Here is a 24969-nt window from a genome sequence, read left to right as displayed (position 1 = left end):
TGGTTGGGATAAAACGATCTGTTTACAGCATGTCGGCCATCACGCCGCAAAGCAGAAGCCACGCACAACCCACACAGCTTCCTCGCCTTCATCTTCCCCTTATTGCGACATGGCCCCCGTCGAGTGAGACCACCCCGGTTGATGCCACAGTGAATAGATGAGGGTAGAAAAAAGATAATATGAGATGTCAATAAAAAATACTTGCCGCTTTCAATTAGGGCGATACGCAAGATGAACCACACAACGGGAACCGCCATGCCCGTCAATGCAGCTCACAAACGTCGAAGGCCCTTGGAGACGCTCGGTGTTGTGGGAGGGGGTGCAGCGTCATCGTCAGTTCTGGTCACGCGGGTCTCGCGTTAAGCGGCCACGACGCTCGTCGACTAGTCGTAGGTTGTAGCGCGTGAATAGAGAACGGTCGTGTTCATGGCTGACGTCCACTGAGACATGCCAACGCGATGCAATAACTGAAATAATGTCCCCATAGAGGTTAGTTCGTAGGCCATCATATGCGCCTCTATCCTACCAATATCCTTATGCTTAAGTCGTGGTGCGCGCATAAACGTTATTCATCTGATGGCGAACCAAGAGACTAGATAAGACTGCTTCAGTAGCCGAGGTCGGATGAAGCCCCGGCCGAGATTGCGATGTGCCTTGAACCACTGCCAATATGTTAAGCAGCGGAGGACATGTCAGACGAACCTGGGTGGTGCGAAACCGTACATTTACAAATGTGGGCCATTATATCATTGAGCCAATATACGCACTACCCACCAGCTTCATCGTCTTTTTTCCCTTATTGTTGAAATAATTGGCCCCTAAAATAAAAAAAAACAAAACTCTTCATGCGGGCATGAACGGCGGGGCACTGTTCAAGTTTCAAAAGTTACAAAACGTTACACTAGATGGCGCGAGCAGTGGAGCCCGTGAATTCACTTTTGCGAACCTACTTCGCGTTTGTCAACGCAGTATTGAGAGCGAAAGGGAGCGGGCGAGAGGTGGCGGGGCAGCGAAAAGAGGTATATACGTTGCAGTGGGGGCAGAACACTATCGTCTTTGAGCGGCATTTGCAGCGAAGTGAGCAGATATATGGCCAGTTTTTTTGTGTGTGTCAAAACACAGAATCATAGTGGGAAGAAACGGTGGGCGTAACAAATGAACAACAAGCAGAGGTAGCGTAAGTATGGTTCGTTTAACGTAAAGTGCAATTTGGCAATTTTTTGTGGGCGCAGTCAACGCCACCACTATCCATGGCACCGGCAACGTCGTAGCATACGTTCCCTCCCGTGGCGTTGCCAAGTTAAAGGCAAACATTTATTAAAGGGATCCTCAAACAATGCCGAAAAATCTTCACACTTTTTATGTGCTAAGAACGCACAGTATGCTCTTTAAAATATCCCAAAACGAAACAAATGCCAGCAAAAGGTATGAATTTACGTCACTGGCGTCCATCAAGAGCACAAACAACGGCCAGTCAAAGCAACACATATATTTTTGAGCTAGTATCTTGTTTTTGCAAGGATTCTGGCACGAAAATTCTTCTGGCGTACTTTGTGAACATATATTTTTTGTACTAGATGGCCTTGTTGACTACATTCTGAAAGAGTTTAAAAATTAGAATTCACTTGAAGAAGTGTTGCACGTTCGTTTGGAAGTGCTGGTGAGAGGTCTTTTGTACACAGAAGGATCGTAGGGATTGATGTTGCATGTAATACAGAATTGTTATCTGTCGCCATAATTATTCGACTGTAACTGCGTCCTCACCGACCAGAGGGCCTAACTGCGGCATGGAGTAACTTCGCAGGCATTCGGCAAAACATGATCTTTAGTGTTAGGTATGCTTGCTTTAAAACGGGAACGACAAATGCGTAACTGCGCAAGTGCGAAAATTCACTTAGTGAGAAAAAAGGTTCTACACCTTTTCTTTCAACTTCAACTCGTTATTTATTTATTTATGGCGAAAAATCCCACCCATTCGGTGCTTGTGCGTGCATGGATATATAGCCTTTTAGTATAGATTACAGCGGAAGAAGGGGTTAAATATAAAAAGCAAGTTAAGAAAAACAAGCTATAAAAAACCTTGCCCGTTCTCCGCCTCGTCAACGTATCTTGTCCGCGGGTCTCGACCGTCCTGTTCGACGAGAAACTTGGCTCTAGCGCGTCTTCTCTCTTGATTGTGCTATGGGTGCACGCTCCTCCGGATTATGCTCACTAACACATTCTCGCGTACCCTCTCGTCGAGTTACTAGGTGTGTCTCCCTATGACCCGGTAGCTGTAGCCCAGGGTTTTGAGGATTCTTCTGCCCGTTTTGGTCCCCAAAGGCAACAGTTGCTGCTAATAAGCATGACCAGCACTATGATCTCCGAAACCCCTCGAATGCTCTGGCCCGACTTCGTGGTAAGCTTAAGGCGACCACACTCCCTCGGGGGAAGGGGGGGAGAGGGGAGGCTCCTACCCCGCCTTGCGAGGAGACTACGCAAGGAGATCGGCGAACACTCCAGGCCCGTTCCCTCGAGCCGTTCTTCGATGACCTTTCAAGGGACACTCAAGTGAGCTTGTGAAGTTCCTGTTTTGGCTTGCACTGCGTTGACTGTCTCAAATAAACACGCTTTTCATCGTTTATCCGGGTGATAAGGAGGTATTATTTGTACTATGTCTGAAAGGGTAAAAACTACATGCTCGGTCTGCGGCGGCCGCGCCAACTAACAGCAGTAACTAAATAGAAGGTGCTACGAGATTGGACGATGTGCAGTATTATAATTCAAACCAGTTTCGGTTTCGGTTCTGCGACACAATTCTTGTCATTCAAAGTAATTGTTGGATGGGCGTTATCGATATCTGAGTAATCTGCCTACCACGTTTTTGCCATGTTGTTGGCTGTAAATTGCTTCAGATAAGCCAACCAGCATGGCTTCAATCGAAACAATCACTAGCCGAGGCGTACGCAGTGAATGAACGCAGTCCGCGTAACTGAAGAAACTCACACGCGATGCTCTTTTCCCTCACCTTTGGTGCTTGCTAGACTGCACGTGTTCTGCGACCTGCCCTGTGAACGAATGAACGTTACAGCGCAAAAATGGCAAATTCAATACGAAGAACACGGCCCTAAACTAAATAAATGAAGTTAAAAAAACACTGTCGGGTATTCAAAATTGAAACTTGGAAAACAATAAAACTGGTGCTCCAGACCACGCGGCCATGAGCCCGCGTTAGGAAGGGCGAAACTATAACGATGTAATGTATAGCCAGTCTGCATTTTCACTCAGTTATAGTATTTCATGCAGCTTAGATGACTATTTCCTGTATAACGCTCGGGAAGTAAGCGTCCGCCAAATAACCACAGTCTAGATTACAGATTCCGCTTTCCTTAGACGGGAAAGCGTTCGAAGATGTGTGGTCGTGCTGCTGACCGCTGTTCTAGTTCACGCAGCCAAAAAAGTGCTACCCGCCTTCTGGTTTAACGCAGTACGATAAAATTTTTGGTTGATTTTATTCTTTCGCACCTAATGGGTTAACCTATTAGGCACCAGCATGGCCATATGGCCACCCGTAACCACACGACGCGTTTATATTTATGCAGATTTCACAAATCGCGCCAAAATTAGGCACAATGCTTTTTTGTGGTTAGGGTACCTATCAAAAACTCCAGGTGGCAGAAGCTGTCTATGTTTATTTGGAAGCTGCTAAAGAGGCGCTAAACAGTGGTTCTGCATTTTGGCGCGTGGATATGCCACGCCTCCGCGGTTAAGCGAATGTATTTGTAATATTCTTTTTTGCAATAGCGGTATATACATTTCCGTGTAGAGCACGTGCAGTATGCAAACTCCGTTGACAATTTGAGACAGACTAATTGAAGTGTTGTTAGAGAAAAAGCTTGTTACTTTACGGGCTGCCATATGGTCACGCCGGGCCTGTTAAGTTCCGTATTTTGCCTGATTTCGATACTTCTGGTTATGCTCTTTGTAGTGGAATTCCCCGGCTGTAGTGCGTCAATCTCTTATCTCCCTCAGTTGACTTTAGAAGAAATAGGCACAATACTCGAAGACGGTGATGCATATATGTGGCCTATTTACATTGAGCCACTGGTGGCTACCATCTACTGGAACGAAGATTCCGCAGATGAGGATTCTGGTGGTCTTATGGACACCCTCAACAGTAGGCAGCTTATGGCAGGTGCTGAAGCGGTTCTTGCCGACGGCAGTCGTATTGATGGATGCGGTTCTGATCAAGACAAATCCGCGGAAGAACAAAGCGATCAATTACCAAATGTGCCCTCATTTTTGGAATAGAAAATCGCTGAGGTGAATTCATCTTCAAGTACAAAGTGGAAGAATAGTGACCGTGTGAAAAGTTCTGCAGTGTTTCCAGACGCAAACTTGACAGCTTATAGGGACCTTTCGGGTGTAGAATTATTTGAGCTCTTTTTGACGAAAGCGTCATAGATCACTTGGTAAAACAAACAAGAAGCTATGATTCATATTTAAATATGCCTTACCCTGAGGTAACAAAGGAAGACATGAAACGTTTCCTTGGCGTCCTGGTTCTCTCCTGTTACAACTGCTTGCCGGGATAGAAGTGCTACTGGAACTGTAGAACCAACACGCAGAATGCAAACCCAAGAAACCATTTCGTACGAAGGATGAGGTTTCTTCACTGTGCCTACAATACGATACGTACTTTAAGTATCGTATTGTATACGATACTTACTGTGCCTACAAAACGATACTTACTCAATGCCCTGAAGCAGGGCGGTATTTTTTTCTTCTGGTACTCTTCTTGCTACACCTACTACTTTTTCCAACTCCCCAGCTCTCTGCAGAGTAGCACGTCGGCGAACAGATGTCGTCAAACCCCTCTGCATTTTCCTCTGTAATAAGGAGTGCCTCTCTCTCTCTACATAGCACACTAAATAAGTGCCCGACAAATTCCTCATCATATTTGTCGGAATGTGTCAAGGCCTGAAATAAAGTTTCTCGCTTCGTTGTTTTTCTTTAGTCTAGGATCCCAGCATGACCACATATTCACTGGCCATATTTTGAAACCAAAGATCGCCATCACAGTGATGGTTTCAAAGTGACTTATTTAGAAGTATGTACAGCCGGTAAAAGGCTTGTCTATAACACAGCGTCCGTACTCTCAGCCCTATCCTGCCCTGCCGGAGGGGGATTTGAATAAAACTACTGCGGAATTCTGAAGCCTTAGCCCTTCGCTTTTGCCTCCGACATGTTTGGAACGAGTATGTTTCGGCAGTTTTCGTATGTAGCTGGTTGAAGTTGAAATCGCTGTTATAGACAAGCGTTTTACCGGCTGTACAATAAAAATGACCTCATGCTTGACAAATTTCATTAGACATGCAACGGGTCTTCAATGGGTTAACATCGCGGGCTCTTCTCCCGCCTTCAATTAGCCTTCGATTAGTACACCTGTCAGCGAAGTGTCGCACGTGCACTTTTGCGGAGCGACTGTGACTTGGAGCTTGATACACTCTGCAAACAAACCAACTAAGGGCACAATCTTCCTCGCACAAACATTGCGTTGCTTGGTTGCTTCGCAGGACTTGGGATTCCCGTGTCCTCGACCCCTGTTTGGTTTTAAATGCATAGCATTGTAGTAACCCACAATGTCACGCGGCGTTGGCGTGCCTTGTCGTAGTCCGCAGCCAGGCCACTACACTATAAAGAAATAACAGTTTCCGGCGCCCGGTTTCGAACCGATGACGCCGCGGGCGGAACGCAAGGTGCCCGGCGCACTACCGACTGAGCCACGAAACCGACACAGATTTGGATGCACCGAACGCGCCTTATATCCTTCACTAATTTCTGGTTTGTTTCGAAAGCGCCACAAGTTGTCCCGCGCCTCCGAAAGATGGCGACACGGGTCCCGCGATCGAGAGATACGACTTGCCGGCGCACCCCCTCGGAAAAGACATCCCCCTCGCGAGGGGGATGTCTTTCTTTATCTTGCCTCTCTCCGCCACCGTTTTTGTGAGCTCCTCACGAGGAGCAAGATCACCTGATTTCGGCTCCGCTGTTCTCTTTGTAAAGCTCGTGACAAACTCTTAGGAATAGGTGTTAACTGTCGAAATCCCAATGGACAATAAATTGCTAAAAATGCTGCACTTCGGTTAAAACTTTGAAATTCTTTTATGTTGCCAAAATGCATGGCGTTCGTATTTGATTTTGGGGCTATTGAGGTTATACAAATTTAGTTTGCTGAAGTATCACTTGCCCTTCATTTTTTTTCTAGGCCTGTCGCAGAAACCAGAATGTTCTTTACGGGGGCTGAAGAATCAACCGGTTTTAATCGCGTCCAGACTGAGCTTCTGCACAGTAAGTACATTTCCACGTAATTGGCCAGATTTAGGAGAAATCCCCGAGGTAGAGTGAGATTCTCAGAAGTAAATTCAGACATCCGCCTCAAATGCAACCGTACGGCTACTAATAATGGTGTGGGGCGTTCCGTGTCAGATGAATAAAAATTCGTCTTTGAACAGGAAGAATTTTTTCTCCGACTGTGAGGTCGGTCGCGAGAGACCCGAAAGGTAAAGGTGGTTTTTGCATGCACCCTGGAATCTCACTGGTTATTGCTCAAATTCATCTCCGAACCTTTTCACAGAGCTTTATCTACTTGAGTATGTGCTGTACCTCTGGAAGCAAAAATTAGGCTACTTGCAACATCTCAGAACCGCAGAACGACCTTGGGTCCTCCAAATCGACGGTTAGGCTTAACCCGCCAAAAGCCCTTCAAGCCACGTCCCACCAGGAACGCAGCTGCCAGCGTGGCGGCGGCTCCTTGGGGGGCGGCTGCTGCCACAGCTGCGGGTGTGAAGGAGGGCCCTACATCGGCACCACTGCGTACGCCGTGCGAAGAAGGACGGGAACGAAGCATGGAGATGGCGACGTTACAACAAGGCTCACAGAACTCGTGAACTGATTCCTTCATTAAGGGCAGGCACGGACACCGATGAAATGAGCGACCCCAACGACGAATTCACCGGTTCAGAGGGGTGACAACCTGTCCTTCTTTTGAGAAAGAAGAGACCCACGAGAACTGGCAGGGTGAGTCGGTCACGTCATATGCTACAACTCAGTTCACTAGCAAAGATTGAAATCCCAAAGATACCCAGATATGCAATCGCCAGTACTATTAGCCTCACGGCCCCTAGTGCCGAATTGACTGAAATGGCTGGGGTAACTTTTGGTGATACTGCGAACAGTGCAAATGTACTGTATGATGAAAATCACTCCGCCAAGTTAACTGAAATTGACCACCTCACTTTTCGACAAAACGGCAAGCTGGAAACCGTTAAAGTTATCGTTGAACACAAGCGATCACAGAAAAACACGATTACAGCAGTTATCCAGGTTTGCCCAAATGAAAGCAACGAGACAATCCGAAGCTGGGTCAGGTACGAACCGGCAGACGCACTTTCAGTACAAGAAATCGGCAAAACCGACCAGGCAATTGTCACATTCGCCACACCTACACTTCCAAAAGTTGTCAAATATTACATGGAGCTGGAACGAGTGACTCAATACAGATCAAAAGGAATCGTGTGTTTCACCTGTCATAACGTGAGTCACATGGCCAAAGTCCTGTGTTTCGCCCAGTGTGCGCACAGACTGTGGTAGTCAGCACGGTCAAAGTAATGAATGTGACTCAACGAACTTTTACTTCGCCTGCCAAAAACAGGGCACCTTGCTGTCAGCAAAGTATGTCCTGGCAGGCTGAAGAAAAAGGAGGAAGAAAAGGATTCGCAAAAGGAGGGCGCCAAAGCCCGTGGAAGTATGCCTGCGAGCCGTGAAGCAACAACTGGTGTTTCTTCGGCCTCTGCTGTTAGAAGGCATGAAAATGAAGCTTTTGAAAATAAAAATGGTGCCTCTACTGAGTACATTCCAAAATACCACCATTTTATGCTTATAAACACCCTGCTTAAAAAGGAGCTGCAGGAACTTCGAACAGAGCTTCATCTGCTGCTTAGAGAACTCAGCTTCATACGCAAACCGAATGATCGGAAGCGGTCAGTTTCTCCATCCTCTCAACAGGAGTCTCACAGACGGAGCAGGCTGGGTTCATCTAAGAATAACACTTCTGAACCGCAGTCTTCAGGGGCCTGCTCACAACCAATAACGGAACAGATGCTCATCCAACGGGACACCAAAACCAAATGTGAGAAATCCAATGAATGGCAGAAAGCCTTTAATGGCATTAGAGAATTACAGGGACAGCTATACTGCCTGAGAAATGACTTGCAGCAAGTAGCCGAACAAATGCGACAATTTCTCCAAATGCTCGGCCCGGAGGTTGTTTTAAGAAAAGAAGCTGACCTGCTACATGACGGTTTTTTCAATTCCCGTAGCCAATTGTTTGAAAATACAATGGAATTGCCGCAGCTTCACCCAAAATGGACCTCAACCTAAGTATCAGATATCTTCGACCAGGCCTCTTGCTTTGCTTTTAGAAGAAACTTGGGGACGTTACAAAGTTTCTTACTACACTGCTTTTATGGACCCTAAAACTGTTAATGCGTGCAAAAATGCGGCAAAACCAAAAACCGCCATTGGGCAAGCTCCGGTACTCATTCATGTTTTACCGGGCCGTTCAACATAGGTAGGACGCTGCTAGCAACTGTAATAGGGAGGTTATCATCGTTCAAATCCGACCTCCGGGATTCAAACCCATCCCTGTCGTCTCCGTTTAATAAATGTTACAACGCACTACTAAATCTACAGACACCTACGACTGAATAACTCACTTCTTGTCACGGAATATTTCTGGTCCAATAATTATTCGAGGAGACTTTAACGCAGAAAGTAGCCTATGGGGACACTCTCATTGCGATCTACGAGGAAAACTCTGAAATCAAGCCCTCGAACTCAGGTTTCTCCCGCTAAGATGTGAACCATTTGTCCCGACCAGAGTTGGGGTTCACACTTCTCACTGGGACACCACACCAGAACTCACAATAACTACACCTCGTATTATTAAGAAATAGCACACTCAAGACTGCACTTGAGGTAGCGATCATTTGCCCGTCTTCATTCATCTCAACAGTACACAGCTTCGCTCGAAACATACGTACACCGTGACAAATTGGAACCTCTTTCCATCCTACTTTTAAATCAATGCCAGACCGGACTTCCCTGACTTCATAGGTGTTGTCTCCGATGCTCGTAGATCAGCTGCGGAATCAGTCATCGGCTGTGTTGAGGTTGACAACGCAGACATCCGTATGCATAGGTCGCTCCAAACGGCTCAACGTCTCACCAAGAAGTATTGAGAGCGCGGCAAACGTCACCCCGACCTCACAAAATTGAAACGACAATACAAGGAAATCAACGATTACCAAAAGACATTACAAAGTGAAAACTGTCAAAATCTTTGCCATCGACTCGGACAAGAGAGAGGCTTTTCTAACTTACGGTGCATCTTTTGTAGCCTTTGCGGTTAAGGAAAGACCAAGCTTCCTATCATTGACGAAATGAGACCACAGTCTGTCTATAAGGACGTAGAAAAAACTCTAATCAACACCCTTTTTCCACATGCTAAGAAGGGTAAGTGACACTAAAATCTCTAAAGGGAAAAGCAAATGCTTTCTGGGCTTATGTATACTGAATTTAAAGAGGACAACTTACAGAAATAAAAAGATGCGCACAAAACATTATTTCAAACATCCGACGGCCTAATTGGTAAGGTCCATCAAACAACCCTAGCGAATCAAAAGAGTAGATGCCTTGTACAACTTTTTAACATCTGAAATTCGTCCTTGTTCTAACTATCCTGCACTCTCGGCGCAGAAATCCTTCCGTTTGGAAAAGTCTCAACGGAAATGAAGAGTCATTTTCGTAGTTTTCAATGTTCTAGGGATATGAGATTTGATACAGTTATGTATTGACGAACGTTCTGGTCGATAAAGATGCCACTAATGAACAAGGAAAAATATGCTCCCAACGTGGCTGGAATATTCACACTAGATATTCCCACCATGGAGTGATCCGAGCTTTGAGATCCAACCGGGCGTGCGCTCGCGGCAGCGCTTCCGTTGCTTATAGAATCAGAGGAACCGAGCAGGAGGCGACCGACAGGGTTACACTAATCACGGGCAGCGTCTTCGGCCAGTGCAAACAAGGTAGACTCATATTTCTACGCCAGAATAATAACCTTAGAGATAGGCAATACACATTAATTTCAATTTACTTTGTAGAAAAGGGTAAATGTTACTTCAACTCCGTATGATTTTACACATGCCAATATATTTTCCCGGCCACTCAGTGTACGTTCTGACTCTCCGATTATTGTGCACCACATCCAGTTTTTTTTTTGTTTATCAAGCTGCATGTTATTGTATGAAATATTGATATGAAGCACATGAAGGGATGCTGCGAAAGAGGCAGCCGTTTAGTTTTCTTTCATTTTTAAACCACGTTTTCAAGCCGATACTTCGTGTTTAAATGGAGACCGCTTAAATTTACATTGAATGAAAACGCAACAACGGAAATGGACACAAAAGGTGATAAACAAACACCCATTGGGCATGTTTTTTTTAGATGCGACTGCATCTCATTCACTCGCCTCGTCCCTCCATACGGCGTTGTCCGTCCACACCCCTCCCCCTACACTATAAAAAAAATAATAGCTAGCGGCGCCCGGTTTTGATCCCACGACCCTGTGGGCGGAGCGCGAGGTACATGGTGCTCTTCCCACTGCGGCACAAAACCGAGACAGAATGAAAGGCTACGAACGCGCCTTATATCCTTGACTCATTGAAACTACGTCAAGATGCTACTGATACAACGCATGATGGGGCAATGATTAACACTTGCAATAAAAGAAAAGAAGCTCCCACTTACATCAACAATGATGGAGTAAAGTTCGTTGCGACAGCGAAGCCCCAAGCATACCACTTAGAGAGGTTGACCAAGATTTGCCAATAAAACATAATAATAATCATAAAACATAATAATCATGCGCGTTCCCGACACGTTTCACGCGATTTTAGAATCAATCCAACGGAAACACCAAGTGAACACCACGATGCGTCGCATCTACACAAGGTTCCCTTCGCGGGGAGGTGAGCGCAATGTTTTTATGTATTTGTTCATTCCCTGCAAATTAAAGCGATCTCCGTTTAAACATGTTCTGATGCCCACTAGCCTCACACCCGGCTTTGTTTAAACTTTTTATTTCAGTCCTTGTACTGGCGTCAAGTGTGTGCTTGTTGCCTTTGTTTATGAAGGAAAGAAATGAGGCAATAATTTCCTCTTAGGTGATCCTGTTACCACTGCGTAGTGAACCTGCATGCAAATTAGCCATCATTATAGAGAGCCGCTATGATCTCCCATGGTGGCTCGAGGCATTTTGGTGATGAGCATGATGTCACAGCCTCTATTTCTGGTCTAAGTGTCTGCTTTTCTGCTAAGAGCAAAGGAAAAAAATGTGTCTGCATGATTTAACTTGTTATGAATGTCCCCAAGTGGTCTAAATTAATGTGTAGCCGTGCATTCAGCACACCTCATTAGCCAACATGTAACATCCTGCGGTAGCCCAGTGGCTTGCTTAGGCATTGTGCTTAGCTGCTGATCTCAAAAACTCGAGTTCGCTTCCCGGCCGCGGTGGCTGCCTCGAAAGCGAAATGCCCTCATGTCCAGATTTCGGCGCACGTTCAAGACCCCCAAGGTGTAAAATTAATCCGCAGCCCTCCACAATGGCGCGCGCCTCATAGCCCAGACGCAGCCTGGGCACGTTAAAACTTCGTAATCAATCCCCCAAGCCTACATGTAACTCCCGTGTCCAAAGGCTCACTTTAACATTTACATATTTTTATATTGTTTGCTTGAAAGCTAGGTTTAAATGGTTAGGACCACAGGCTACTAATGAAACGTGACACTTCAGCTGTCTAAGAGCTTGAGATGTGCAGGCATTATTGCAATGGGAATGCGTGAATCAATCATGGTGACCTTCGGACAACAACGGTAGTCATCATTGGGCAGTTCGTTAGGTATAGGACTTTGTCAAATGCTATTCAAAGCTCGGCCCAAAGAAGCTCTGAATATGTATAAAGGTCGCTTCATGTAAGTGGCATGATGCGCGATATCGCAGTAAAGCGTTGTGACGTGAAGTCGTATTGCTGTTGCTTTCAGATGATATTAGCAGATCTAAGTTGTGGGGATTCTCCCCTGTGAGCGCCCACGTTAGGCCGTTTCAAACTGCCGCGCGCCACCTCTCCTGCCATCTGGGAACACACGGCAGAAAGACTGTGCGATGGAGGGGGGGCGTGGCACATCTTTGGGCACGCTAGATAAGGGCAGCGGTGCTTGGTAGCGGGGGGAGTTGCCGGCCGGGAGCGCCGCCGGTGAGAAGAGAGAAGCCACCGCCGTCAGCCACCTCGAAGAAGACGCACGTCAGCAAGGCCCGCCGTTCGTCCCGCCGTACCGTAAGCCCTGGGACCCTGAAGTGCTTTTGTTATGTGCTTGGTTGATTGTATCCCCTGTTCCATTTATATTTCATTTTCCACTGCTTGAGTAAAGCGCAATTGTTCCTCTTGCAATGTTCTGTGCGTGATGTTTTGACGAGGCCGTTGCCTGAACCCCCTTCGGTAGGCAGAACTACCTACAAAGTGCACCTCAAAAACCTCATATCTAGTGGCATGGGTCTAAAGTTGTGGTTAGATCGTTTACCCATCACCATGCGTCCTTGGGTTCAATATCTGTTTCTGTTTTTTTATACGTTGATGGCATGCAATATTTGTTGGGCATTACAATGCTTGTAACGCCCAGTTTTTTATATAATGGGGCAAATAACGCTTTTGCCTTTATGAGTGTGTGTTTTGGAGAATTTGTGAAGAACTACTCGAACCCCGAAATTCACGTCAGAAATATATAAAAAATGGCTTACCTCGAATGCAAGGCGATTGAAAAAACGCGTTGGAGTAGGACTAGGACATGTACTTTATTACACTTGTCGCACTGGTCGTCGCATGTTCAATGCTCATTCATCGACATTTTTCCCACCATCGCTGTCCTCTTTGTCGCTGTCCCCTTCCGTCCAGTGCGTTCGGGTTGCTGCACTTATGGTAGGATTAGCTCGGCCAGAATTTCGCCCCACGATGCGGCGGCCCATTTCGCCACTTGGCTGTGTGAACGGTGCTTGATCGGCACGGTCAGTGCGAGTTGGTGGTGTTGCAGTGTCAGCAAGGCATAATTCTTCCGTAACCTGTCCTTAAATGGCCTGTCCTTAATTGGCTAAACAGCAGAGGTCCAGCACGACGCTGCCAAACCACCTCAACCCAATTTTCGGCGAGGGCCCTATTCAACCACTAATTTTTATGGGCTCGTACGACGATGTTTTTAGGGAACCTTCCATGTAGGGCAAAAACTTTCGCCCATCAGCCATGCAACACGACATTAATGTGATGCACTGCTTCTTGCAGACTATATTTTTTACTTCCACTTGTCTTGCGCCATTCTCATTTACTATATATGCCACAGGCACGTCAAAATACAGTAGAGTCTGATTGGGATAGCTGATCTAGCCCTATGTGCGCTCTTTTTCCAGCCGCTCCTTGATAACAAAGCATTGGAAAGTGACTAGCATCTCTTACAAAATAAGTAGCAGATTGTGGCACACAGACGTCCACCGTCGCAGGCTGATCCCGAACCGCTTCATAAAACGTGTGACCCAGTCCCTGCTGGCCTTAAAAAGCGCTCGCGCGAAGCCTCGAATGCTTCCAATCTCCCTAGCCTTCGCCTGTGTTATTTCCATCATCGCAGGCATTCCACCTTCTCTTTAACTCAGCAACACATTTGGAAGTTTCGCTGCGGTGCTTTTACTATCGGCGCACGTTCTCAATGACGCCGAACTCACCTCGTGCTTGGAGGTTTCAAGTTCTCGCAGCCTCCAAGACTACATTTTGCTTTAAATCCACGGTGCAGTGGCGCCGCTTGTGTGGGCACCACTGTGCCGCAAACGTGAGGCCCCTCTCGAAGTGGTGCGGCGGCGTTAGCAAGCACGGAACGCTTAGAGTTAGGTTCACAACGTTCGAACAAGCAAAGCGTATTCCGAAAAGGTCCAAGCTGGAACCTGTGGCTGCGAGACACATTGACGGAAAAGCCGCAACCTAAAATTTAATCCGACCCCCGTTTTTCGCTAACAGCTCTTTTTCTTTTAAAAAGTATCGGGGTATTTAGATAACACACTTTCTAATGAAAACTATCATGATATTTCGCGTTCTCCTCCATTCATTTGAAGTGGGGCACAAATCGCAAGCTTTTAAAGCTAATTTTGGAATGTTATCATCAGCAACATGAAGTTCAGTGTTTGTTAGGGAGCTTGCCGCTTTATCTGATCTTGGGTGAATATAATTTTGCAGCAACCTAACGAGCGCCGCTATACGCTTTCTTACATAGACCTTGTTCCCATTGCCAATATTTGCATCTTGACTCGGTTTGTCGCTCCCCCTAACTGTTTATACGTTATCATATTGCAGGATAGACGATCTAGCTGCCTTCCAAACTGACAATGCTGGTGGCAGGCAGTCGACGGAGATCAGGCGAAGGAACGCGCTACGTAAAAGGCAATGAAATTTGTGAATAAAAGGATTAAGGGTAAGAAAAAAAGGGGTACAACTGCGAAAAGACAGAACTGAGAAAACTTTTGCCGTCAAAGCGAGACACGTATCATCAATCAATTTCTGTGTAATCATTTTCTCGCTTTACAATGACACTTTTACTGTCTAATATCGAATGGTGGAAACTGTAAAAGGGATGTGGACGAGACTGCTTGCAAGGCAAGCAGCATAGAGCGAAGCAGTTCTAGTTTAGCTAGCGGTCTAGAAGGTTGAATGGTAATGGAAAAGAAGGAAGAAGGTAACTTGAAGTAAAAAGACTTCCATACATCAAACAAGAGGAAGTATTGCAATGCACTCCTATTCACAGTCATGACACATGGGTGTTGCCTACTCTACTTTATTTCTCAGTTTCAAAGTTGCTTCTGTATGTAAGTAAGTCAGACACGCTAGCTGTCCACTCGGTGCTGTTCCGCTTCTCTTAGAAGTATCATTTTCAGGAAATTGTCAGGAATGGGCAGGTCCGCTCCGAGGCAGAGACCAAGTGTTTGATTGGCGCTGCCAGGCATTGAAAGGCAGGCGCAACCGTGAATACAAAAGGATTCTCCGTCACCGCACTGTGGGAACAGAACAAAGTGTTTTCAAAAACTTGGCCTCATCTTCCTCGCTAAATGTGTTGCAGTAGTTTAGCTTGAAAATTTGTATTCTTGTTGTTGAGACATCGCAGTCTCTTGAAGGCGACAGCCTTAGGCGTCCATTTCTGCAAAATAGCGATGTTGTTGCAGTGGCCCGGTCAAAGATACGGTCCCCCCTGAATACAGTAAATAACGAAAATGTGTGAGCCGAGGGTGTGTGAACCCAGCTCTGTACAGTAGCCGCCCACTGCTATACCAACTGTGCTATCTCCACAGTTTTCCCTCTGTATTGCTCACCTTAAACGTAAAACGAGACAGAAAAACGAAAAAACTATCACTACCTAAACCAGGTACAAAACGTATACATAAAGCGGCGAGTCATCACACCAGTTTTTCTTCTTACAGCAAAGCTGTATATGGCTAGGATCCAGCAGATCGCCTCCGGTAACAGATCGATGTGGACAAGAATCCCTAGTGAGCGTAGCGCCACTTTGCGGAGCCGACTCAAATTCTCCGGATCGTAAAACTGCGCGCCACACAACTAGCGCATGGAAAAAATTATGTAAAATTAAAAACGTCCTAGGGCCTTTATATTTTAATACAATGCGGCCTGTATTTCCTTTAAAAAATTGGCTGGCGGTTACGACACTCCCTAATGCAATATCTGGGCGCCGCGTTTCGGACAGCTCTTTCAGCAGCAGCGGCATACGACGCAGTTCCATCTTCCACTAGTTGCGTCGCTCATTGCTCAGTAAGAACTCGCTGAGAGCGCATGTGCCCTTTCCACAACAGCCGCTCCAGATGCGCACGACTGGTTGCGTCACTCGCACTTCAGCACTTACTCCTGATGGCTGCAGAGCGCTGGTGCGGCACTCACTCGTGGGTCCTGTCGACGGTGAGCCTTTGCGGCGGCGGCGCGAAGTGCGTCTCAGGAAGGGATCGCGAACTGCGTCTTAGGCCAGGTTCAGAATGTTGTCGCAATTAAGCGCAAGAAACAAAAATACCTTAACATAAATAACCCAGAATGTGGAGGGGAAAACAGCCGAGCCGGTACCGTAGTGCTCATCGCACCAGACCGGTATTCTGGAGGTCGTCGGTTCTGAGCTCAATCAGTAGGTCGCCACCTATTTGCCAACGACATCTATCCGGTCCGATAGCCAGGACTTCGCAAGCCGCCTATATTAATCTCCTCAACGGCGCTCACTCTCCCCCATGCGTCGTCCTGCTTTTCCACCAGAAGCGAAAAACTAGAAGCCGAAGTTTCCTTAGGGAAGAACTGCGTCGTCGTCGATCTTCCGAAATACTACTCCCGATCCCGCGAGCGTAATTGATGTCACCATAGATTGAACCGTAATTCTATCCCTTCTCGAGACAGGAGGCAGCGTTTCCGTGGTGCACGAAAAACTACCTTCTCTTGAAGAAGGCCACGACGCCGAATTTCTGGAGCTGATTACGCAGCGCTACCGCTTATTCCATTTACTCATGTGGCGTATGCGCACCCGTGCCATTATTCAAAGAGAAATATTGTCCTTCCTTCTGCGCTGACGATGCCATATTGTGGTAGGACTTCCTCTCTCAATATAAAATTGTAATCGACTATGGCGGGGTGAAGTGGCGCTCTTTCAGCTTCTTGACCAGCCCGTTGAATGTGCGCCTGCTACTTCTGCTGTAAAACTTGTCCTCGCGTAAGAATGCGGCATCCCTCCACATTCTGCCGTCCTTTCGCCGTTATCCTGTCCATTAACAGTCCTTATACTATCAATCCTTAGTATAGTATAAGGAACAGTCCTTATACTATCTGACCTGTTTCATCAATGACGTGGTCTTCTGTGCTTTCCTTCTGTCTGCTTCCCATGCGTATTTACCAAACTACACTTGTTATTTCTAACCACGGCTCATGTCCTTGCACTTTGCGGCGCGGAGAGTGCGTCGTCCACATCGAACCCGTCCATTCCGTTAGCGCTGTCGATGTGCCAATCGAAGTACAGCACCTCGAGGTCAGTGGACTGTGCGCACCTACAGCGGCGGCTTCCCGAACACCGTCAGATGTCTTCTCCCTGGCCATTGATACCGAGCTTTTTCTGACTGATTGAGACCCACTTCTTGCACTGTTCCACCTATTTCAGAAGTCTCATATATCCGCTTACCCTGCACCATTGTGATCGTGACGCCCCTACCGAGATTCACACCGATTCGTCTGGCCATTGTTTGAGCGCTTGCAAAGTTCCGCCCGTATCTCTACTGCAGCCCTCTCGATGTTGTTACGGACCACCACGCGCTTCGTTGGCTGTTTTCATTCAATGATCCTTCTGGTCGGCTAGCGGGCTTAGCATTGCGACTCCAGGATATTCGCATCCAATATCACTCAGTCCGAAAGCACAATGACTCAGAATCCCTTTCGCTCCCCCCGTAGCCGCATGACAGTTACAGACCCTTGAGCACTGATTGCAACGTATCGCCAATCGTAGCCTAAAAATGTTTCCTAAAGCCCCCCCATTCGTGTAGCTCGCAAGAAAAAGTGCGAACTTGCAGCTTCGGCAGGACTCATTGTGATGTCAATGACCGCGAGCCGATATGTGAGGGGCTGTTCGATTGGCCGGCAGGGCAAGTGCCTTTGTTCACTATCATCTGTTCTTGAGAGGATAGTACATCCCCTGGAGTTTCGCCGTCGGGAACTCTCATGCCTGGCGCCCGCAGGCCGTTCAAGGCCGAGGGCGCTGACTGAGCGCACGGCATATGCTCTCCTGTAACTCCATGGCGTCGGTAAAATCCTGCTGTGATTCGCGGCCTTCGAGTGTTTCCCCAATCTTGCTGCCAAGCGCTTTAAGGTAGGCTTCCTTACTTGCAAGTTGTCGATGGCCTCTTGCATGTCATGCGCTGACGGCTAATGGGTTCGGTGTAGCTGAGTTGCTGTCTTCAGCAGCCTCGTGATGGATTTCCGATGAGCGCATCGCTGAAGCTGCAAGCTGCCCATGGTAGAGAGCTAGATGCCTGCCTACTGCCGGGTTTTAAACCACCGTAATTTTGAGAGCAGACGACAACTTACACAGCGCCCTTTAGTTCCGAACGTCTCGTACCTACTGCCTGTTCTTTGGCATCATTAACTCCCGAGCTCAGCGCCAGAGATGCACTACGCACATCCCCTTTCTCTTTAATTTCTATCACAAATTGGCGGAAATCATGTCGCATGCCCTTCCAGTTATTACCCAGGGGGATCCAGTTGAAACTAAATTTTATCTAGAAAAGAGCGCTTCACCTTTATCATTGTCGCAATAAAGTTGAAGCCACCCCTCTCGAGCATCGGAGTGCTTTGTCACATGATATTTATTTTACTCTCCCGGGACCGTAGCCATCATTATCATCATCATCATAAACAACTTTCCTACGCCAACTGCAGGGCAAAGGCCTCTCCCATAGATCTCCAGTCATCCCCGTTGTGTGCTAACTACGACGAATTTATCCCCGCAAACTTCTTGATCTCATCTGTTCATCTAACCTTCTGCCGCCCCCTGCCATGCTTGCCTTCCCTAGGGAATCCAATCTGTAACCCTTAATGACCCGTGGTTAGCTTGCCTTACTTAGCCTTACATACCCTGCACACGTCCATTTCTTCTTAATTTCTACTAATATGTCCTTAACACGCGTTTGTTCCCTGGCCCACTCCGCTCTCTTCTTGTCCCTTAATGTTGCACCTATCATCTTCTGTTCTATTGTCGCTGAGTCACCCTCAATTTAAGTTTAACACCCTTCGATAAACACCGAATTTCTGCCCCGTACGTGAGTACCGGTAGTATGGGATGATAGCAGTGCATCTTATTTACACATGAACGTTGTTATCCCTATATACTTACGAACATTACCATGCACTCGGCGTGCTTTCGATAAGTGGCATCCGGCATCGCACTGAAAAAAGAGCATAAACAATTTTCAACCAAATTATCTTGTTTCTTCAAAAGCACCACAACCTGCTTACGAAAGATCCCCAATGCGTTTCTCTCACTGCCAACAATTTATTGACCGTCGATGTATATATGACAGCGGAACGGTGCGGCCGATCCAAACCGTTGTGACGTTTTTGAAATCACTATCATTTTAATTGAGTGTCTTTAAGTATGCAAATGTATAGTCATGGTGATTACGAATTTATATTCATGCAAATACCAATTATTCCATGAAGATACGGTGAACACATTTAATACTAGCTCATGTGGTCAATGCAAACACAAAGTGCCAATGTTTTATTCAGACTGCTTTCCAATCCAAAACTGGCTTACTACAAGTCTTGGCCATCCCCTGCAAAAATTGGGATTAAAATTTTTCGGCGCTCATCTCTTGGCTGTCAGACCGTAGCGACATATTAATCATGCCTTGTGCACGAAGCGCGACATTCCCTGAAATCTCGGATAACAGTTTGGAAAGCAAGAGCCATGGGCGCAGCCCGGTATGTGTCTCGTAGCATTTATTTCACAAGTAATTTTCAGTGCCTCGACCGACAAAATGCCGGCTAGGTCACGGTTCTGGTCAGGATGAATTCAGTTTTTGCCTGGTTAAGTTGCCGTTCGGGTAACGCACGAACCGAACACGTTTCTGAATCGCATCGGCTGCTTTTAACACGTACGAAAACAGGGTCGATCAGATGAGAAATCAACGACACGAGAAAAAAATGTTTAAAACGACCAGTGTTCAGTACGTAGGCAACCACAAAAGCAGGTAGCAAACAAAAATTCTAATTACTGCTTTTTTCCGCACAAGACTGGGGTCACTATAAAACCGACACAAAACAAGTGGGCCAGACATTAAAATAAAAAGAATTAGTGACTATGTATCAGCCACTTTCTCACCCAGCCACTATGTCGTACTAGGGACTATTTGGGGCTGTTTTACCAGAGATAGGACGTGTGTCTGCGGTCCGCAGCTTTAATTTTAGCGAAAAAAATTATATTTTTTTTGCGCAGAGAATAGGATAACCGAAGTTAATTAGAAGAGAAAAATCTTTCGCCCTACCTGAAGTTAACCAATGCGGAAAAAGATAAGGTCGATGAAATTATTAGGAAATAGATAACGCCCGCTTGTGGTCTTGCCGGAACACATCAACGAACGAAATTTTGCGGTGCGGGGTGTCAAACTCCCGTGACGAACTTATTGAGGCAGCGATTGTACCGCAGTATCAGATACTGCTCCTAGAGGTGTGCGATAGCGGCTGGACTTCGAACCCCATGCGTGCTCCAAGCAGACTGACATGCAGGGTCCCAACTCGAGTTGGAGACCAGCTGAGAATACCTTCATTGCCCTATAGCATGCACCCGGTGCATGACGAGGGCGGGCGAAGGGACAGGGCTTGGGGCTACTCAGAAAGGAGTTGCAGGAGGGCCGGCCGTGATACACACAGACGCGGCGGAATACGAGCAGGGCAGAAGCTACGCGGCCATAATTACGCACGGAAACGGAGACCCTGCTTGTTCCTGCAGCGTGAGGCGTTTGGGAGCAACGGGAGCAGACAAAGTCGCCTTTGGGCTGGCTTCGACTCAAAAGGATATGGAATTTATTCTTAGTGCCTCCAAATTTGCAATCTGCAATTTTGAATTGGGCAGGATCCCATCTGCTACAGTGCGCGTATTATACTTCGGGAAACCTCCGTCGGAGTAGGTTTCCCTAACCTGGGCATCGGCTCATCAGGATTTCCGAGTGAACAAGGAGGCGCACCCGCTGGCCCAAGGTTTTACATTTCGGGATAGCGGAGCTGTCTCGGAAAACTACTGCGTCGAAACAACCTCTAGAGTACGGCGACTGAGTGAGCCACTTTCAGGAAAATCTGACCCATAATAATCTTGGACGTAAGAGATACCCTAGAGCAGAAACAAACCTTACCAAAAGCAAGAAAGTTATGTGGAAGACGCTGCACACCTGGTTATTTCCAAAACCGCAACTGCCTACCAAATGGAACATTAAGATGTATAGCCCTCGTAGTAAGCAGCTGCGATAAAATAGCTGACTTAGTCGACATGGTGAGGGCATGTCCTAGATTTATTATGCCAGATAGCTGTAGCGAGTACCAGGCGTCTCCTTGCAACACAATTAAAGAAAAGGAGCTCTACGGCAAGTCATCGGTCTCGCCCTGCCTGTTGCAGCGCCCCCGGCCATCCCATTCGCATGTTTTCGAGGATGATTGGGGGTTCAGGCTGAATCCTCTACTGTGTCACCGAATTGGCTGGTGCAAAATAGTTTACTTCTCTTTAACTCCCTTTCCAACGTGGTCCCAAACCTGGATCAGGTCAAAGATGAGTTGGGTGGATCCGCGAATTTCGGAACTTCTATCTGGGGGAAACGCAAGATATTGCTGATTTGTTTTTCTGCCGACGAGAAGGCCGATGTGAAGGAGGTTGAGAATTTACTTCAATGATAACGAGAAGTCAGCCAAGTTGGCTTACTACCCTATATATATCCATACGTTCCGTAGTTTTAAATCATTTAACTATTTTGTTTTGTTTTCCATACTGTGTTATTTCCAAACGAATTGCCAGCCTGAAAACTTTTCAAAATTTTCCCAATTGTCTGTTTCCTATTTTATGCATCCAAAGATCGTGACAAGTTGATATTTGTAGCAGTTGTCCATCATTGTCACTTATTCGTGTCAATTGCATTTTGCCTACACTACAATTACCACAAAGAATTGAAAATGTTTGAAACCCAAAACTGAAGAATCAAACCCTTAACCTTTCTAGCTGAAATTTTTAAAGAAATGTTACTACCTACTAAAATTTCTTCAGTTTAATACAAATGCACTTGGCTTCACATAAGCAGCATATTTGGCCCTAACTAAAAACCCTATAGAAAACGTCATCTTGGATTTTTTTTTACTTTCACGAATAGAAGCCAAGATTTTGCTTAATAACGTGCCTCCAAAACATGTAACTTTATTTTTCTAGTTTCGTAAATACAAAGCACGAAATATGACCTTGATACCTGTATTGCATTTATATACTATAGTTTGCAACTAACTACTGCGCCAACGTATTACGCCAAATGGCGTTTCCGAGCTTGTCTTATCTACGGATCAAGATAACCTAACGTGTCTCCCAGGCATTCTACGCCGTGATGACAAGTTTGGCTAAGTTAAAGTTCGGACAACGGAAGGAACTTCCTAAGAAAACCTACCTTTTCCGGTTTTGTGCTTGTCTATGGTGGCTGAAGGCAGCGAAAAACAGCAGTAACTAATCGTGTGTGAACTTTGCCCCTAATAATTTGAAGCCAAGCGATGTGCCTCCTCGTTTTGGTTTCCAGTAGAAGCACTCTTGTCAAAAAATGTTGCGGCGTTTTATGCTCCGGAAAAATGTCTGTGCAGTGACGCGCGCAACTTGAATTTTAGGGCGGAATTGAAAATTTCACCACATTAAGATGTTTAGCTTACGCTTAAAGAATGTAATGTAGACATTTTAGTTCTGCGTTGACGTCATTGAAACGGGAACCCAGAGCGGTCATCAACCATGCATCCTTTCAAGCTGATTTGCCACAGAACCGCTCCTGCGGGTAACACTGGACATGTATTCACACTTTTTAGCTGTGAAACCTTTTTAAGTAAACCATGAAATAAAGCAAGAAGGCACGCTCATGCTGTGGGACTTCGCCCTTGCCCAGTGCAGCCATCTTGCAGCCTGAATGCTCCAATACAGTCGCAACAAAGGAAGGGCAAAGTCGTTGTTCTATATCCCTGAGTAATGCCGATAGTTTGTCATTTCTTTCGCTACGCCTTGCATTCTGCCGCGTGCAGCAGCAATCTGCCATTGGAGCATTGGTGCGTATACCTCCCTCCTTAGATATATCATTGCTCAGAAGGAACAAAAGAGCGTGATATATATTGAAGTGACCTTGCGCGAACAAAAAACGCCCTAAATTGCACTTATGCGGCATTATCAACCATTTCGCCATAACCAGAAAAACGCTATTTCTTTGTTCATCACCGGTTGGGTTTCAGCGGGTGAAAAAATGGCATTTCCGGTTCTAGCTCAGTTCCGGAAAAAAATGCGGGTTCTGTTATAGTTTTCGATTGGGTTACGATCCTGTTAGCCACCATGGCTAATTTAAAAATCAAGTATATGCGTTGGGTCTATCCGTCGCTTAGAGCGCTGCGACGATTCAACAAATTTCAGTTATAACCCCTGATGAAACCTTGCCTCTTAAGTGATGGCGAAGGGTCGTTTTACTTACTTTCCCGTAGTGATGACACAAACCACCAACAAAATGTGCAGCAGCTTCATTGCTTGTGTCTTGAAGAATATTGCCTTACACGATGTTGCGTCTTGTCCGGACAAACGCTGAATATATAGCACCAGCAACGCCAACTGCAACTTGAACCGGGTGCCTTAACTGATAATGAACGCACACTGCTTAGAAACGTCTAGAGCACAGGATAAATATTGCCGCCGCGACGAGAAATCCTCTCAAGAGGCTTCTTTCTTATCATTGAGCATCCTCATTCGGTGGCCACCAAAAGGCCCTCTTCCAAGGAAAGAAACCCGGAACTATTTTGCGACCTGTAAGCCGCCGACTCCGACCCAGATACCAACGTTGCTAACCGCGCCTAGCGAAAAAGATTTTGTGGGCAAAATAACCCTAAAACAGCGACTGAAATTTATTCGCAGCTTGGAGTATAGGTCACAAAGGAAAGTTTTGCTTTCATTTGCGACAAGCCATACAATGTTTCGGTGTCACTTCAACCGAGCAAAGCCCAAAAACAATATTTGTACATACGCGTACGGCAAGGCCCATTCGCTCGTGGGTGTTGGCACATGCGTGCGTCGACCCATCCGTCGCCCTAACGGCAAAACAAATATATATTGAGACTGTAGATAATAGATTGGCAGAATTGCTAATGCCCACGAAACTGAATTTTTTGGCGTGGGTACTTCGACGGTAAAATTGTGTGCAGAACTTCGGGCAATTTCCTACCAATACGGGACCATTATTAGGCCGCTGGGCTTAATTATTTCTTTTATAATAGGGAACAAGCTCAAAACGCCAACAGCTCATGTAGTGTATTCTTCCGTCGAAGCGTCGTTCCCAGACGTCACTTCGAGACTCCGTTCAGAAAGAAGATTGCACTTAACCATCATATCGTCTGCGTTTTCAAAAATTCTTAGTTTGTCGTCGCTGCAGTCATTTACAAGCATATTATGTCGGCAATTTCACAGAATAGGCTAGTGTCACGCTGGAAATGCCCCAGTAACGTTTTACAAACCAGCGCGAAGCACGGGACAAAGGGAAGACGAAGACTACACAAGCTTCTTCCTTTTGTCCCGTGCTTCGCGCTGGTTTGATAAAATTATGTACAAACTTGCTCAACTACAAACCCTGCCCCAGTAACGCACTCGTTGCGGCGTTGCAGACAGCTGCTTGCAGTGATGAGACGCCGTGAGCACTTCCCTGTTGGGTAAATTACGCCTTAGTATAGCTATATTTCACTCAGCAGCCATACTTGTCGCGTTGTTTTAATGTTTTACCGTGCGCGTTTCTTCCTTTTCGGCGATGTTCTACTACACTTATAGCAATTTAATGGGAGGCCATTACACGGTTGGGGCTGGTGGGTGCCTCAGAAAAATGCTTGCCCGATAAAATAAACAAGCTGTTGCATCTCAGCACGTGTCTACGTACTAGCTACCTAAACACCACTCCCAATTATCCTCGCCTTGGTGGCGAAGCCAAGAAAGGCACGCCAATGTGTTTCGGGATAAGGGCAATAACACTCCCGCCATTAACGGCATTCTGAGTAGGAT

At 46.4% G+C, this 24969-nt stretch overlaps 1 long non-coding RNA gene across 1 annotated transcript in view; it reads right to left on the bottom strand.

The window, feature by feature from the left end:
* The window catches only part of LOC144146806 (uncharacterized), a 37422-nt gene extending 13837 nt beyond the window's left edge, over nt 1-23585 (bottom strand). Inside the window, exon 1 of the long non-coding RNA XR_013317715.1 lies at nt 23405-23585. This is a non-coding gene — a long non-coding RNA (uncharacterized LOC144146806). The remainder of the gene's footprint in view (nt 1-23404) is intronic.
* Nucleotides 23586-24969: the final 1384 nt, after the last annotated feature.

Source organism: Haemaphysalis longicornis, unplaced genomic scaffold, assembly GCF_048455015.1.
Source record: "Haemaphysalis longicornis isolate Haplotype H1 unplaced genomic scaffold, Haemaphysalis longicornis Haplotype H1 scaffold_7, whole genome shotgun sequence".
In the NCBI taxonomy this organism is placed as follows: Eukaryota; Metazoa; Arthropoda; class Arachnida; order Ixodida; family Ixodidae; genus Haemaphysalis; species Haemaphysalis longicornis.
This window is presented reverse-complemented; position numbering and strand designations above follow the sequence as displayed.